The 16531-nt window shown below is 44.7% G+C and overlaps 1 pseudogene; it reads left to right on the forward strand.

The window, feature by feature from the left end:
• The first annotated feature begins 1691 nt into the window (after positions 1-1691).
• On the forward strand, positions 1692-13652 carry LOC138125618 (uncharacterized; annotated as a pseudogene).
• Positions 13653-16531: the final 2879 nt, after the last annotated feature.

Here is a 16531-nt window from a genome sequence, read left to right on the forward strand (position 1 = left end):
GTTTTTCCTTGCCCACATTTTTTTTCAAATGGAAGGGTACGCCAAATGACACCTGGTTTGAAAGTTCACTTCGCAAGGAATGCAACGCACTATTTGTTTCCTGAATATTTTCAAAGCCTACGTGTTAAAAAATAAAAACCAATTTTATAAGTTGAATTCTATTTCTGTGGCGGTCGTGAAAAAGTAGGTAAGTCGAAAATGTTAATTTTTCAGGGCAACGATTCAAAATTCCACATCATTCCTAAAATCCTGTAATTAAATAGAAACTTCTTTCTACTTGTACTTGCTTTCAATATAAGTAAATTTTAAACTGTGAAAATCTGAATTATTCAACTCCATGATTTATTATTAAGGTGTAAACATCGTTAACTCATTTTTGAAATTATTTGACTTACCTACTTTTTCACGACCGCCACAGATTTAATGCAACAAATGCTCAAAATGGCAAACGTTTCTTTCTTGGCAATTTGCAAATCGATAGAAACATGCATCCCTTACGTTTCGTAACATTTCCGGTATGATTTACCTAATTCCATGTCTAATACATTGCTTACGGTCTTCACTACTGTTTGGTTTTAGGTATGAAATTAGACAAATCCCATCGGAAATGTTATAAAACGTAAGGGATACATGTTACTATCGATTTGCAACAAACGGTGTCCATTGTGAACATTTGTTGCATTCATTTTTTTTATTTTTTAGAACGTAGGATTTGAAAATATTCAGGAAACAAATAGTGCGTTGTATTCTTTTCGAAGTGAGCTCTCAAACGAGGTGTCACTTGGCATACACCTCCATTTGAAAAAAAAAAAGTTAAAGGTGGTTACGAGCTTCCGGGAGCAGAAATGCAAAAAAACACATGAACCAAAATATGGGCAGGGAAAAACAAAAATCGACCTGTTTTGGGATTTTTTACAAAAATCACCTATGTGCAAGTTATGAATTTTATTCCAGTTAAAGTTTCCACACTGTATAAAGCTCCAAAGGATAGAAAATTTTGTCGTCCATTTTTTGTCTGCCGTCATCCCGAACATTGGCGATGTTATTAAACAAGATTCCTTATGGTCCTGGACTTAACGAACAAATTTTTTGAAAGTTTGAAGGCCACAGTGAATAAGTTGAAAGCCCCCAATGATCGCTTGTGTGCTGTGGTGTTTGACGAACTGTCAATTAAACCTTTACTGTCATGTAATAAGAAGACTCAATGTGTTGAAGGAGTGGAGGACTATGGACATAATGACAGAACATATCAAATTGCAGATTATGCTAACGTTTTTCTGCTGAAAGGTATCCACCGCCAGTGGAAACAGGCAGTCACTTTTACCTTCAGTTATGGTCCCATTAAAACAAACAAACTGAAAGCGTTGTTGGTGGACGTGATCAAGGAGAGTCAACGTATAGGTTTGGAAGTTGTGGTGACAGTGTGTGATCAAGGAGGAGCAAATCAGGCTGTGATTAATTCTCTGCTGAAAGATGTCAACGAGCCAACAAAGAAAATAAATATTGTAGATTTGAAATTAATAGTGAAAAGATCATTCCAGTTTTTAATGTACCACACCTTTTTAAAGGTACAAGAAACAATCTCTTGACGAAGAACCTACACTTTACACAAAGTGGAGTAAAAAAAATCGCGCAATGGGACCACATGACTGTATCCAAAGTTAACAGACAGTCACGTTGACGTCACCAAAATGAACGTTAAACTCATGGCCCAGGTGTTCAGTCACAGTGTAGGGGCTCTAATGAAACGTCTTGCGAAGTGGGGTAAGTAATTGTTGTCTTTTTCAGTTTCCTGATATTTATTCATTACATCATTTTAGATACAAAAAGTGAATATAACCTGTCAGAAGAGGCGGAACATACAGGGGACTTTATATTGTTCATTGATGCCTTATTTGACAGCCTCAACGGCAATACAAAGAAAGCGCCTGCAGGTAAGCCCCTCAAGGATGGAGTATCGCAATGGTCGGACCATGAGGAATTTTGGAAGTCCGCAATAAATATGTTGGAAACTTTCAATAATTTCAACGCAAAGAAAAAGAAGTTTGTCAAAATTCCATCGATCGTGATTTTGATCAAAACTTTGCGAGGTTTCATTGCGTTGAAACAGAAACTCTTGGGCAGAGTGCAGCATCTTTTGCCTCGTGATATAAATCAAGACTGTTTGGATAATTTTTTCTCCAGTATTCAAGGACTTGGACGTCACAATAGGTCTCCAGATGTGGCAACCTTCACGACGTCATTCAAGACATTATTAGGAAGTGCTGAACGGGAATAAACGAGGGGATGAGGAAGGGGAAGTGACATACGTAGGCAGCAGGGGGGAAACAGTCATAGACTACGCAATAGTAAATGAGGCAGCATGGGAGAGAGTGAAAGAGTTCAAAGTGGGAGAAAGAGTGGACTCCGACCATCTCCCTCTAGAAATTACCATAGAGGGAACGAACCAAGAAGAAAAGGAAAAGGGAGAAATGAGAGAGGAGGAGAAGAAGGTGATAGTAAAAGTGTGGAGTGAACAGGGAGTGAGAGAGTACAGGAGGAGACTGGAGGAAGCAACATTCAAGGAGCAGGAAATAGAGAAGATGGTGACAGAGCTAAAGGAAGTGATCGAGAAAGCGACGAAGAAAAAGGAGGTGATAGTAAGGGGAGCGAAAGGGGCAGGAAAGAAAAATGGATGGTGGGACAGAGAATGTGAGCAAGCAAAGAGGGAAGTGGTAAAGGCGCTGAGAGGATGGAGGAGGAACGAAATTGATAGAAGCAGATTCCTAGAAGCGAAAAGAAGATACAGAGAGAGATGTAGAGAGAAGAAGCAGAAGAGGGAAAGGGAGGAGAAAGATGCCACGGTTCAAACTGGCCAGAGGGCACAATACTTGGGCTAGCTCGATCTCAGGGCGCCACTTGCGGCGAAGTCGAGGGTTCTTTTGGTAGCAGGCCCCGCAAGTAGCCTGCTGACCTGGCCAGGAGAGGTGTTTGAAGTTCGCGAGAACGAAAAGAAACGCACAAAGTGTACGTGGCTGGACCTAGGCGCTATTCAAACAGGCGAAACCAAAAAAATGCAGACGGGCGAGCTGAGGGGGGTAGTATTGATACACACTAGGTAAGTGAAAAATTGAATATAATTGAAATGACTGTAAATATTTGAATTGATAAATATATGAATGGATATAAATATATAAATGTGAATTGATATAAATATAAATATGAAAATGTACAATAAAGAGGGGTGGAAACTCGGTTCCAGCAATCCGGCCGAAATAGCTATTTCCGCAGAGCTTTACAACAAGCGAATCTCGCTGATGTCTACGCGGAGATGTTAACAAGGTTATAATGTGGTATATATAACAAAAGTAAGTGAGCTATTTCACTTGCTAGATTGAGTTGGTTTGTGAATTGTGATATGGTTAGTACGATATTTAAAAAAAGGTTAGATAAGATGAAATTGAGTCGTATGAGAGGGGTGGCTTGCCGGTCTCCAGGAGCAGTCCGCGCTCAGGGGCCGTAGAGGAGCGTGTCCTTTCCCAGTCGTTCGGGGATGTGGTGGCAAATTCCTTTGAGCGGAGCTGACGGTTCTAGAGACGAGACTGGAGCCACAGAGGTCTCGGGCGCGTCGACGATGAGCCCGACGCACGGTTTTCTCTTGACCTCGACGTAAGACGGTTGAGGTCGAAGTCTAGGGGGGTGGAGATGGAGGGTTTCCCTAGAGGAGTACTACGTGTAGCACATTGTCTACATGAAGACTCACCTATACCCTCAGGCAAGGGAAATGCCTCGCAGAAGTCTACTTCGATTGCGTCACGAGCCTTAGCGTTTGGACCAAAATCCTCCCTAAGCGGAGTTGGAAGGGTGCGCTCAAATTTTCCACACGGAGACGATACAACACACCATCCACAAGGTTTCGACGAATACGAAGATCCCTGGCACCAGGTAATAAATTGATTTCACTCGAACGAAACGGTCCGCAAAGGCACGTGGCACGGTAGATTCAGAAGAGAAAAAAACGTGAGTGAAGATTCTCCTGATAAGATGGAATATTCTCGAAGGAGTCGCGCGCGCGCTTGTCTTCGCGCCAGCAAAAGAGGGAATTTTGTAGGCAACCAACGATTCCTGAAGAGGTATGTTGGGCGAAAAACCAAGGGTGACAAGGCCCTATTTTCCTCCAAAAGAAAAATTTTTGAAGAAAATTTTTCTTTGAACCTCTGCCAACAAAAAAACAAAAAAAATGAGAAGCGGGATGGACTTTTTGGGGTGAAGCCCGGGGTTTCCACTGACCCAGTACAATGTAGACGTACCAACCTGAAATTGATGTGAAGCCGTATAGCCGCTTCGACGCTTAAGCAGAGCGAATGACTACTCCGGTAACAAAGTCTATAAAACAAAATATCTCGAAGAAGAGGTGCGGTGCACATGGCGGTCGAGCGACACACTCGCAAGAGGAACGGAAATGTGGAGAAAGAAACATAGAGATGAATTGAAAGAAGATCCAACTCAACGACGGTCGTGTCCACCTGCCATGTTCCACTGCAAAATCTTCTCCGACCTGCGCCAACTGCCAGGAATTTTTCGGTCTCGTGGACCTCGCGATTGGAAGAAAACACTTGGGTCTAGCCTGGTTTTGTGGTGGATTGCTCCCCAAAACCAGCTAGATGTCAAGACAACAACAAAGACGAAATCGGTAACAAAAAGGAATGTCGAGATTGAGAAACTTGAAGGTGGTGGGTTAGGGTTACGAGGACCGACTAACGGCCAAAACCAAACGATAACGATAATGACAACCATACCGACCACGATCTTACTGCACCACGGCAAGGGGGATAAATCCGAGATTTAAAAAAACAAAAATTCAAAACGAAGTTTAGCTCTTAGAGTCGACTGAGTCGACAGAGGACGCGTTTGATTCGTCTATGACCATAGGGGAGCTTGCCCTATTTATGTGGTTTAGGATGCGCCAGGGGTGTGGTCATTACAGCCCTAACACAATGTGAAATTTACTTATGTGACATCATCATAGGGATCTCGAACAGGTTTTAGGTCTTGGACGTGCCAATGGCCTCTTTTAGTACCGGTATCGTCTGTCAGCTCATACGTTCCGTAACCGATTTTCCGGGCGATTTTGAACGGGCCAACGAATTTCGGACCTAATTTGGCGGTGTAGTGGCCAACCGCGTCTGAGAGACTTTTGTCTCGGCGCCATACCAACTGTCCGGGCTGGTAGTCCACGGGACGCCTGCGTAAGTCATAGACTCGTTTGTTTTTCTCGTGCGCAGTTTGGAGTCGGTTTGCGATTTCTCCAAAGAGTTTCTGAAAACCTAGCTGACGCTTTTGAACAAAGTCCTCTAATCGCGGGTCCGCGGGAGATAGTGGATGATAGTGTTCGCTACCCAAGACTTTGTGCTCACGCCCGAAATTTGCGAAGTACGGACTGTATCCGGTGGTTTCGTGGCATGCTGTGCGAATCGCACAACCGATTGCGGCCAAATGGTCGGACCAGTGGCGATGATCGGACTTGATGTACGTGGCGATCATGGTCTTGACCACTCTATTCGTTCGTTCGGTCGGATCGGCACGGGGATAGTGATGGGGCGTATACTGTATTTTGACTTCGTACCTCTCGCACAACGCTCGAAAAGATCTGCCTCTCAATTGCGTGCCGTTGTCGCAAATCAACATTCGGGGGGTGCCGTATACCAAGAAGATTTGTTCTTCAACGCATTTGGTGAGCGCTTTGGCTGTCGCCGATCGCATAGGGAATGTCATGACATACTTCGTGAAATAATCGGTGACGACCAGCGCGTACACGTAACCCTGCGCAGAACGCGGAAATGGGCCGATAAAATCCAAGCTTATCAATTCCCATGGCGCGGTAGGGGCGACACGTTTTCCCATCAGACCAGCTGGAGGTTTCTGCTCCACTTTGTGCTGAGCACAGTCTTTGCAACCGACAACGTAACGCACTACGTCGGCTTTCATTTTAGGCCAATAGTACCTAGCCCGGATTTTCTGAGAGGTCTTGAAGATACCAACGTGTCCGGAAGTGACTTCATCGTGGTAACGTCGGAGAATTTTGACGCGATAATCTTTCGGAACGACTCGCTTCCAGTAGTCTCGTTCGAGGGACAGTTCTGGAATTCGACAGCGAGTGTACTTCAACAGTATTCCGTCCTCGACTCGGTACTGAGGGTATTTGAGAGGTTTTGCTGCGACCTCGGTCCGTAACCGATGATACCACGGGTCTTTAGTATCGCTGAAAGACGGATCGAAGCCAGTGACGGCGGTGATCGGAACGGATCGCGACAGCATGTCGGGAACGACGTTGTCCTTGCCGGGACGATGTTTGATCTCAAAATCGTAGGGTTGGAGGCGTAAAGCCCATCTGGCGAGACGACCTTGAGGGTCTTTCAAGCGATTCAACCACAGTAAACTGTGGTGATCGGTGATCACAACGAAATGGACTCCCTCCAGATAATGGCGTAATTTTTCGACAGCCCAGATGACGCAAAGGCATTCTCGTTCCGTCGTGGACAGGTTCCGTTCCGCACGGGTTAGCGATCGCGATAGGTAGGAGATGGGTTTCTCCCCGTCATCAAAAGTTTGCGTCAACACGGCACCAAGACCGTACGAAGAGGCGTCACACTGCACAACGAACTGTCGCGAAAAATCTGGAGAAGACAGGATCGGCGCGGAAATGAGCAGTTCTTTCACCCGAACGAAAGCCGAAGAACACTCTTCAGTCCACGAAAATGGGACGCCCTTGCGAGTCAATTGCGCAAGAGGAGCGATAACGGAAGCGAAATGAGGTACGAAACGGCGATACCAACTGGCAGTACCGACGAAGCGACGGACGTCAGAGGCGTTCTTTGGTTCCGGGATCTTGAGGATTGCTTCCACCTTAGCGGTGTCTGGTCTCACGCCGTTGCTATCGACCAGGTGACCGAGATAACGTAATTCGGCGCGACAGAATTGACTCTTCTCCCAGTTACACGTTATACCGGCGTCACGGAGACGATCGAATATCTGTCTTAGGACACGAATGTGAGTGTCGAAGTCGGGAGAGGTGACCACAATGTCGTCCATGTATACGAAGATGTAGGGCTGGAGGTCAGCACCTACGACGGAGTCGATGATGCGCTGCCAGGTGGCCGGCGAATTTATTAAACCGAACGGCATTCTTTTGAAGTGGTACAGTCCCCGTCCCGGGACAGTAAATGCGGTAAATTCCCGATTTTCTGGAGCGACCTCAACTTGCCAAAAGGCACTCTTGATGTCGAGCGAACTCATATAACGGCAATCGCGTAGCTGGTCCAAAATTGAAGATATGTACGGCGGCGGGTAAGCGTCTGGCTTCGTAACGGAATTTAATTTTCGGTAATCCACGCAAAAACGATACGATCCGTCCTTCTTGGGGACTAAACAAACTGGTGAAGACCAAGCGCTTCGTGAAGGTTCAATTATTCCCTCCCGCAACATTTCCTCAACTTCGGTGTCGATTATCTTTTGCTTCGCGGGCGAAACGGGATAATACCTCTGCTTTATGGGGCGGACGTCCGAAGATATTTCTATGCGATGTTGTACCTCTTTCACTTTCCCGATACGCGCAGGCTGTAGTTGCGACTGTGTCCGGATCAACGATCCCAGCACGGACTTTTGTTCCGGGGTCAGAGATGACTGGTCGAGCAATCCGGAGACGTCTCCCAGAGATGCAACTCTTACGGTCTGGCTCAAGTCAGAGGAAAAATACCAGACGTCTTTGCTTAAGTCGGGGACGACCTCCATTGTCTTCCAGAAATCCTTTCCCAACAACAACCCTTCTGTCAGATCGGGTACTACGTGTATCTCTACGAGTCGAACTTTCCCCAACAGATCAATCGGAGCCCGAACAGAACCTAGGCTTTTGCAAATTCGACCGTCGGCGACCGTGCAGTCAACGACGCTTGGTTGGAGAGGTAAACCCAAGTTCTGCAATTTTCGCCAACCGACACCGCCCATGACGGTACGCGAAGCGCCAGAGTCGAGCAACCCGAGAAAAGGAGTTCCCGCGATTTTTACTCTTAGGTATGGACGCTCGTCGCCGTGTAAATGCGAGAGGACGTAGTCGAGGATGATTCCGGTGCGGTCGATATTAGAAGGAGAACCGGAGGAATGCTCACGACCATCTACTTCCTCCGTATCCCGTTTCCCGAACACTTACCGCACGTGGCAACGGTGCAATCCGGAGCACCACATCGGTAGCAAAATTTCTTCCGGGGTTCAGCGCACGAACGGAAAGAATGGTTGGGCTTGCCGCAGTTCCAACACTTTCCCGATATGGCCTTCACGGGCCGGACGTCGAGAGAATTGGGGGTGGAGCTCTTCGCCGAAGAGGCCTCCACTTGGACGTATGCGAGGTCAGGTTCTAGACAAATCTGTCCGCGGCGGCGCGTTGGCTGAACGTAGCACTCGACGGATGCTTTTCTGGCTTCCAACAGCCTACTCGCCTCGAGCAACTGCTCGCGAGACGTGATCGGAGAGAGACCCAGTTGATTTTGGTAATATGGGGCCAGATTCTTTAAGATGATTTTAAGACGCGTGGCCTCCGGAACTCTGACTGTCACCCGATCAAACATGTTGTCCATCACTGCAGCGAACATCGCGATGCTCTCATCCGGACCCTGAGTTCGGCGACGAATTTCCTCAAACAGCCTGTCGTTATAATCAGCGGGCTGAAACTGATTCCGCAACAAAGCTACCAAGGAGCGCCAGTCGTAAGCGTTTCGGCGAACGGAGCGGAACCACGTCAAAGCTCGTCCTTCGAATAAGTCATTTGCCGATTGGAATAATTCCTCCTCCGTGACGTTTCGCGAGACACGCAACTCTTCGACTCTCATTAGGAAAGCGCTTAACGAAAGGCGAGAGTCCTCACCGGAGAATTTGAGGTTCCACTTGTAAACCGGAACACTAGGTGCCCTAAACGAGGTGTCGCCTAGCGCGAAAGAAGTAGCGGCGGTAGGTGATGTCTCGACATCGGAGTCTTCTCCGCTATCAACGTTTAGCAAACTGACATCTAACGCTCCTAGAGACTGATCGGCGGTAGCATGTCTAACCTTGTATTCCATGTCGGAATTCGAGTTGAGTAAGGACACTACTATCTTCGAAATGGCTGACTGATTAACGGTCTCGGCAGACCTAACCGTATTCGCCCGTCCCAAAGCACACGCTAATTTTGACAGGATTTTCTTGCGACCGGTTTCTGAAATTCCGTCGAAATCGTCCACGAGAGCTTTAATTTCCTCCGCTTTCTGAGTGAGGGCGGCAAGATCTTCCGCGACGGTAAACGGATGAGCCGGATAACTGAGTGGATTGGGACCACGCTCCATACGCAACAAGTTCCGCAAGGTTTTCCGCATCTGTTCTACGGTTCCCACTTCGGTTAACCCTCTAACAGCTAATTCGTAAACCAGCTCGTCTTGAGCCAAACGGTTCACTTCGTACTGCAGACTAGCCATGTTCAACGGAAGTTTGACTCCGTTTCCCGAACCGAAATAAATAAAGTGACAGAGTCACGTCAGAGCCAAGAGAAAATGGAGATAGTTAGAAATCGAACTGAATATCAATAATAGTAAGTATCAAACACCCTATCAGCTCGTCACTTTTATTCGCCTGAAGTAAGGTAAATCAAAATTGAAAATCGAAAACTGAGAATAATCGCCTCGGGCCCCACGTTGGGCGCCAAAATATTATGCCACGGTTCAAACTGGCCAGAGGGCACAATACTTGGGCTAGCTCGATCTCAGGGCGCCACTTGCGGCGAAGTCGAGGGTTCTTTTGGTAGCAGGCCCCGCAAGTAGCCTGCTGACCTGGCCAGGAGAGGTGTTTGAAGTTCGCGAGAACGAAAAGAAACGCACAAAGTGTACGTGGCTGGACCTAGGCGCTATTCAAACAGGCGAAACCAAAAAAATGCAGACGGGCGAGCTGAGGGGGGTAGTATTGATACACACTAGGTAAGTGAAAAATTGAATATAATTGAAATGACTGTAAATATTTGAATTGATAAATATATGAATGGATATAAATATATAAATGTGAATTGATATAAATATAAATATGAAAATGTACAATAAAGAGGGGTGGAAACTCGGTTCCAGCAATCCGGCCGAAATAGCTATTTCCGCAGAGCTTTACAACAAGCGAATCTCGCTGATGTCTACGCGGAGATGTTAACAAGGTTATAATGTGGTATATATAACAAAAGTAAGTGAGCTATTTCACTTGCTAGATTGAGTTGGTTTGTGAATTGTGATATGGTTAGTACGATATTTAAAAAAGGTTAGATAAGATGAAATTGAGTCGTATGAGAGGGGTGGCTTGCCGGTCTCCAGGAGCAGTCCGCGCTCAGGGGCCGTAGAGGAGCGTGTCCTTTCCCAGTCGTTCGGGGATGTGGTGGCAAATTCCTTTGAGCGGAGCTGACGGTTCTAGAGACGAGACTGGAGCCACAGAGGTCTCGGGCGCGTCGACGATGAGCCCGACGCACGGTTTTCTCTTGACCTCGACGTAAGACGGTTGAGGTCGAAGTCTAGGGGGGTGGAGATGGAGGGTTTCCCTAGAGGAGTACTACGTGTAGCACATTGTCTACATGAAGACTCACCTATACCCTCAGGCAAGGGAAATGCCTCGCAGAAGTCTACTTCGATTGCGTCACGAGCCTTAGCGTTTGGACCAAAATCCTCCCTAAGCGGAGTTGGAAGGGTGCGCTCAAATTTTCCACACGGAGACGATACAGCACACCATCCACAAGGTTTCGACGAATACGAAGATCCCTGGCACCAGGTAATAAATTGATTTCACTCGAACGAAACGGTCCGCAAAGGCACGTGGCACGGTAGATTCAGAAGAGAAAAAAACGTGAGTGAAGATTCTCCTGATAAGATGGAATATTCTCGAAGGAGTCGCGCGCGCGCTTGTCTTCGCGCCAGCAAAAGAGGGAATTTTGTAGGCAACCAACGATTCCTGAAGAGGTATGTTGGGCGAAAAACCAAGGGTGACAAAGAGATAAAAGAAATAAGAACAGAGAGGGAGGTGTGGAAATACATAAACAGAGAGAGGAAGAAAAAGGAACCTGTGAGCGAGAAAATAACAATACAAGAATGGGAAGAGTACTTCATGAGACTGCTGGAAGGGAGGAAAGAAGAAGGAAAGGTGGGAACACAAAGGAAAGAGAAGCAGACGGTGATGGAGGAAACAGAAATCACAGCGGAGGAGGTGGGAAGACACATAAGATACTTGAAAAAGAGAAAGGCACCGGGATGGGACGGGGTGCAAAATGAAGCGTGGATGTATGGGACTGAAAGAATGGTAGAGAGAATGGTGGAACTGATGAATGGGGTATGGAGAGGAGAGGGATTCCCGGAGGACTGGAGAGAAGGCGTAATCTGCCCAATTTTTAAAAAAGGCGAGAAAAATAGAGCGGAAAACTACCGAGGAATAACTCTCCTGAACACGGGGTATAAGTTGTATGCGTCTGTTTTGAGCGAAAGGATGAAGAGGGAAATCGAGGAAAAGGGAGTGTTGCCGGATAGTCAGGCAGGGTTCAGAAAGGGAAGGGGTACTGTGGACAATGTGTACATCCTGGACCATTTAGCAAGGAACGAATTGAGGAAGAAAGGGGGGAGGATGTGCGCATTGTTCATAGACTTCAAGGCGGCGTTCGACAAGGTTGACAGAGTGAAAATGTTTGAATGTATGAGAGAAAGAGGAATAAGTGAATGGCTGGTGCGGAAGGTCGAGGAGATATATGCGAGAACGAGGAACAAGGTGAAGGTGGGAGAGAAAGAGGGCGAATGGTTTGAGACAACAAAGGGAGTGAGACAGGGATGCCCGCTCAGTCCCCTGCTGTTCACGATATACGTAGCGGATGTGGACGAAATGTTGAAGAAAGCGCAGGCGGGGGGGGTTGTAGTGGGTAGGGAGAAAGTATGGAGCCTGGCGTTTGCGGACGACATGGTGATTGTGGCAAAGAGTGAGAGAGAGATGAAAGAAATGATGAGGAACCTGGAAAAGTATGTGAGAAAGAAAAAGCTGGAAGTGAATGTAGAGAAGACAAAAATGATGGTGTTCAGCAAGAGAAAGAGGAAGAATGAGGAGAGCGAGTGGAAGTGGGAAGAAAGCAAGATAGAAAGAGTGAGCGAGTTTAAGTACCTGGGCTACACCTTCAACGAGAGGGCCACAGTCAGGGCGCAAGTGAGAGAGGTAGTGAGGAAGGCGAACAAGGTAGTTGGATGTGTGTGGGGAATAGGAGAGAGAATGTGGGGAGGCGAGTTCGGGAGGAGAATGATGATGTTCGAGAGCATGGTGGAGAGCGTGCTGATGTACGGAGCAGAGATATGGGGATGGAAGGAACGGGAGGAGGTGGAGAGGGTGCAAGAGAAATATTTGAGATGGGTGCTAGGAGTGGACAGAGAAACACCAGGGTACATAGTGAGGGAAGAGTGCAAGAGGAGCAAGCTGAGAGTAAAAGCGGGAAAGAGAGCGGCAAAGTTCGAGGACAGAATGGGCGGAAGGGAAGAATGCAGGATACTGACTGAGTGCTATAGAGAAAAGAAAAAGAACGCGGATGAGAAGGAGAGAGAGAAGTACTGTAGGAGGAACGGGTATGCCAGAGAGGAAGTGGAAAGAATGAGAGCGGAAGGAAGATGGATGTGTGCGGAGCTGAGCGAGAGGGACAGAGATACGGACAAGCAGGAGAGAAGGGAGAGAATCAGAGAAGCGAGGTACAACAGGGAGTATGAAAGGTGCGTGACAGAGGAGGTTCCGGTGTATCTGGGGAGAGAGAGCACGAAAGAAAGGAAAATGATGGCGAGATTTAGATGTGGGAACGAAGAGAGAGAAAATAAGTACTGGATGGAGGAGGAGGAAAGAATGTGCAGGATGTGCCGTGAGGAGAGAGAGACGATCGAGCACATGTGGAGAGGATGCGGTGAAATGAGAGAAAGGGAGGAAAAGGAACGGGGAGAAATACTGAACGAAGACCGAAGAGAGATAGGATGGATGAAAGAGGTATGGAAGAGGAGGGAAAGGATAGAGAAGGAGAGGGGTGGGGAATAAAAGAAAATGTAGGTTAATTAAAAAAGAAAAAAGAATGATTTTGGAATTGTAAGTTTATTTAGAATTGTTAAGTATAGGAATCCTTTAAAGCCCGTAGGGTAAAATAAAGTAAAGTAGTAGTAGTAGTAGTAGTAGTAGTAAACAATTTTTTTGCACGCCACTCACCTGGTGCGAATTGCGAACAAGACGATTCTCACGGCGCTTTGGATACGTTGAGATGTTTTGTAACTGGAGAAGAAATTGCGGGGATAGCAGCACTAGTACTGTTGATTTACCTCATTTGACCTTGCATCACAGAAAGTTACGTGTGAGGAAGGCGACTTTAGCCTATATTGCAGGGTTTGTTGCGAATTCGCTTTTAAAACAGTATGGGAATTGCAACATGTATAGGGAAGTGTTGCTGACATCCGATGGGACTGCTGTTCCAGTTGAAGTGATTGAAGCCAGAACTTACAGTGCATCGCATCTCACAAAGCCTGGTACCTTTTTATATTAGGCCATTTCAGAGGCAACGTCACGGCTACATTATGCGATTGATAGCATTTGCTGCAAACCAAACTTGCCAGCATTACATAAAAACATTTTAAGTACCCACATAAATTTTGCTGCCTTGAATTGCCCAGAGGGTTAAAACGTAAGAAGTAGCAAATGTTAATTATGTATTATTATTCATTAAATAATTACTAATTTTTGTGACTTATTTATTTTCATTTTACTTTTACCTACATCTGATTAGAAAGTGCACTACTGTTTCTATTTACTTAGTGCACAATAGTAACAAGTCTTTAAACTTTCGATCAGTAATGAAAAAAAAATTAATAAATTAAAATTCAGGGTGGACGTGACGTAGGCGATTAGTTGCGCCCACAGCCACCAGAAGCGCTGTAATTTGTACATAAACCAACGTCAACACGGCTGTTTCAATCCCCTGGCCGCATCCACTAGTGGCCGCGTCAACTACTATGGACTGAGGCCGATGTTTCAGATGCTCAGTTACGTCACTTTGCGCATGCGTATTATGGTCTAACTTCAAAGAAAAGAGACTCCCATTGAACGGTTTATCTTCTAGGTGGTATGAAATTTTCCGGGCCTCTCGGTGAGCTTCGTTGACTCTCGTACTACAATAGCGCAGCAGAAGCAGTTTTAAAATTAAGTATAGTCCCACAGAAACTCTAGTGGAATTCGACTTTGGTTGTAAATTTATGTTTGTCACTTGAAAAATAGAATTTTATGCTGCAGCAATAATCCTACTGATAAATGCTAATGAGGTTCGTCAATTATAGTAAAGTGAAAAAGAAAATTATTTTTACATTGTATAGGTTCTGGTACCATGGCACTTAAAATTAAAAACGTTATTCTATTCAGGATCGCTAAAGATAACATGCCTTTAAATACGACAGAGAAGGAAGGCTTTCAATATTTTTGTAGTATCGCAACTCCACATTTCACACTACCTGGACGAAGCACAATTACTAAATTAATGGATGAAAAATATGAAGTTTTATTAACAATTCTGAAAACCAAATTAGGGCGTGTTGAATGTTTTTCTTTTGACCACAGATGTGTGGACCGACAGGATGAATACCAGAAGTTTTTTAGGTGCAAACTGCACTGTGTAATTGATTGGAAATTGCGAAGTTCACACGGTTGCTCTAGAGGAGTTATCAGACAGTCATACTGGTGATTATTTGGAAGAAGGGCTAAGAAGAATTCTTGGTGACTGAAATGATATGAACTTGATAAAAAAAATGGCTGCTATAACTGACAGTGGTGCAAATATTAAAAAGGCAATCGCAAATCTAATTGGCAGAATGAAACATAAACCATGTTTTGCACATGCTGTAAACCTTGTCGCCCAGAATTTTTGTGAACATGCTGAATTGCAACCTGTGCTAGCTGCCATTAAGGACATCTTTAAATCCTTTAAGCAAAGTGTGGCTGCATCAGATCAGTTAAGAAAACAGACAAACTTGAAATTAATTCAGTCAGTTCCAACGCGCTGGAATTCTACATATTAGGTATATGTTGGAGCGATTTATTTCCTTATCAGACACCATTGGAACAGCTCACTTGAAGTAATTTTTATTTTTACTGTAGGGATTGACTGTACTCTAAACTGGTTTTTATATTTCCCAAAAGTTCTAGAATGTTGTCTGCTGAGGAATTGCAAATCATCAAATACAGTTGAACCTCGATAAGTCGAACCTCGATAAGACGAATTTTCAATAAGTCAAACTAATTTTGATGGCAGTAGCATTTGGTATACCAAATCCATGTAAAACTTATTCGATAACTCGAACTTTGATAACTCGAAATCCTTAATATCTCAAATTATTTCTGCAATGATTGCATTTTGCGAATTCAGTGTTTCGTCTTTCCACCGTTCAGTTTCAGTTATAAATTGACTGTTGATGGTTATGTACTTATGTAGTTGACTGTATTACTCAAAATGCCTCCAAAACGTGTTTTAAAAACTTTAATTATTTACGTAGCAAGCCCTAGTGTTGTACGATTTCCAACAGCTGTGTTTTACTGTTTGCTCCGTTCGAGCCGTCTACAGCACTAATCGTGGTCACGAATTTCCGAGAGATGTTTTTGTAATTTATTTTTGAAAATGGCTACACTGCTTGATTGGACTATGTCGTTACTTAAGCTCTTCCATGACAGAAAGACACGATTGGGTAAAAAATGTTCTCTGCATTTTGTTATATATTTCTCGTGGTATAGTTTAAGTCCGTGACCTCTGATATTAATGATAAATATAGCCGCCAAATTCAATATTCCAGCCAGAACAGTATCGACAATTCTAAAGATAAAAGCGGAAATTATTAAGTTAGTGGAAAATGCTGGCGAAACCTGCACAAATAACAAACAACATCAATGTATTATTATGTATTATTCTGTTGAAAATACACCAAATGGGACTTATAGACATTTAAATTTGTTACAAGCTTTTGTTGAACAATGCGGCAACAAACGTTAAAGTCTAATAATTACAGACAATTTCCAGCGAAAATAATAATTAACCATGGAATTTTATTAATAAAACAGTTGCTTTCTACACATTTTTGGTGTTTGTTTGGTAACTCGCAGTCGCGATAAGTCGAATTCTTTTTGTGGCAGATGCTAGTTCGACTTATCGAGGTTCTACTGTATATCATTTTGCTTCTCAAACCACTAGAAATGGCCACAAAAGAGATCAGTGGAGATCACTACGTTATAGCGGGCATAATAATACCATTAGTTTACTGTATTAGAAAAAAGATGAATGAATTCAATGTAACTTCAGAAACCGCAAATGCTTTAAAAACATTTCTTTCAGCAGAACTGACAAAGCGATTTTGTCAAATCGAGCTCATGAACTTGTTAACTATTTCAACAATTCTTGACCCAAGGTATTACCAGATATTATACGAGTAGATATTGATATTTTCATTGTAGATTTAAGAAACTTAAT

This window comes from Tenebrio molitor, chromosome 3, assembly GCF_963966145.1.
Source record: "Tenebrio molitor chromosome 3, icTenMoli1.1, whole genome shotgun sequence".
Taxonomy (NCBI): domain Eukaryota; kingdom Metazoa; phylum Arthropoda; class Insecta; order Coleoptera; family Tenebrionidae; genus Tenebrio; species Tenebrio molitor.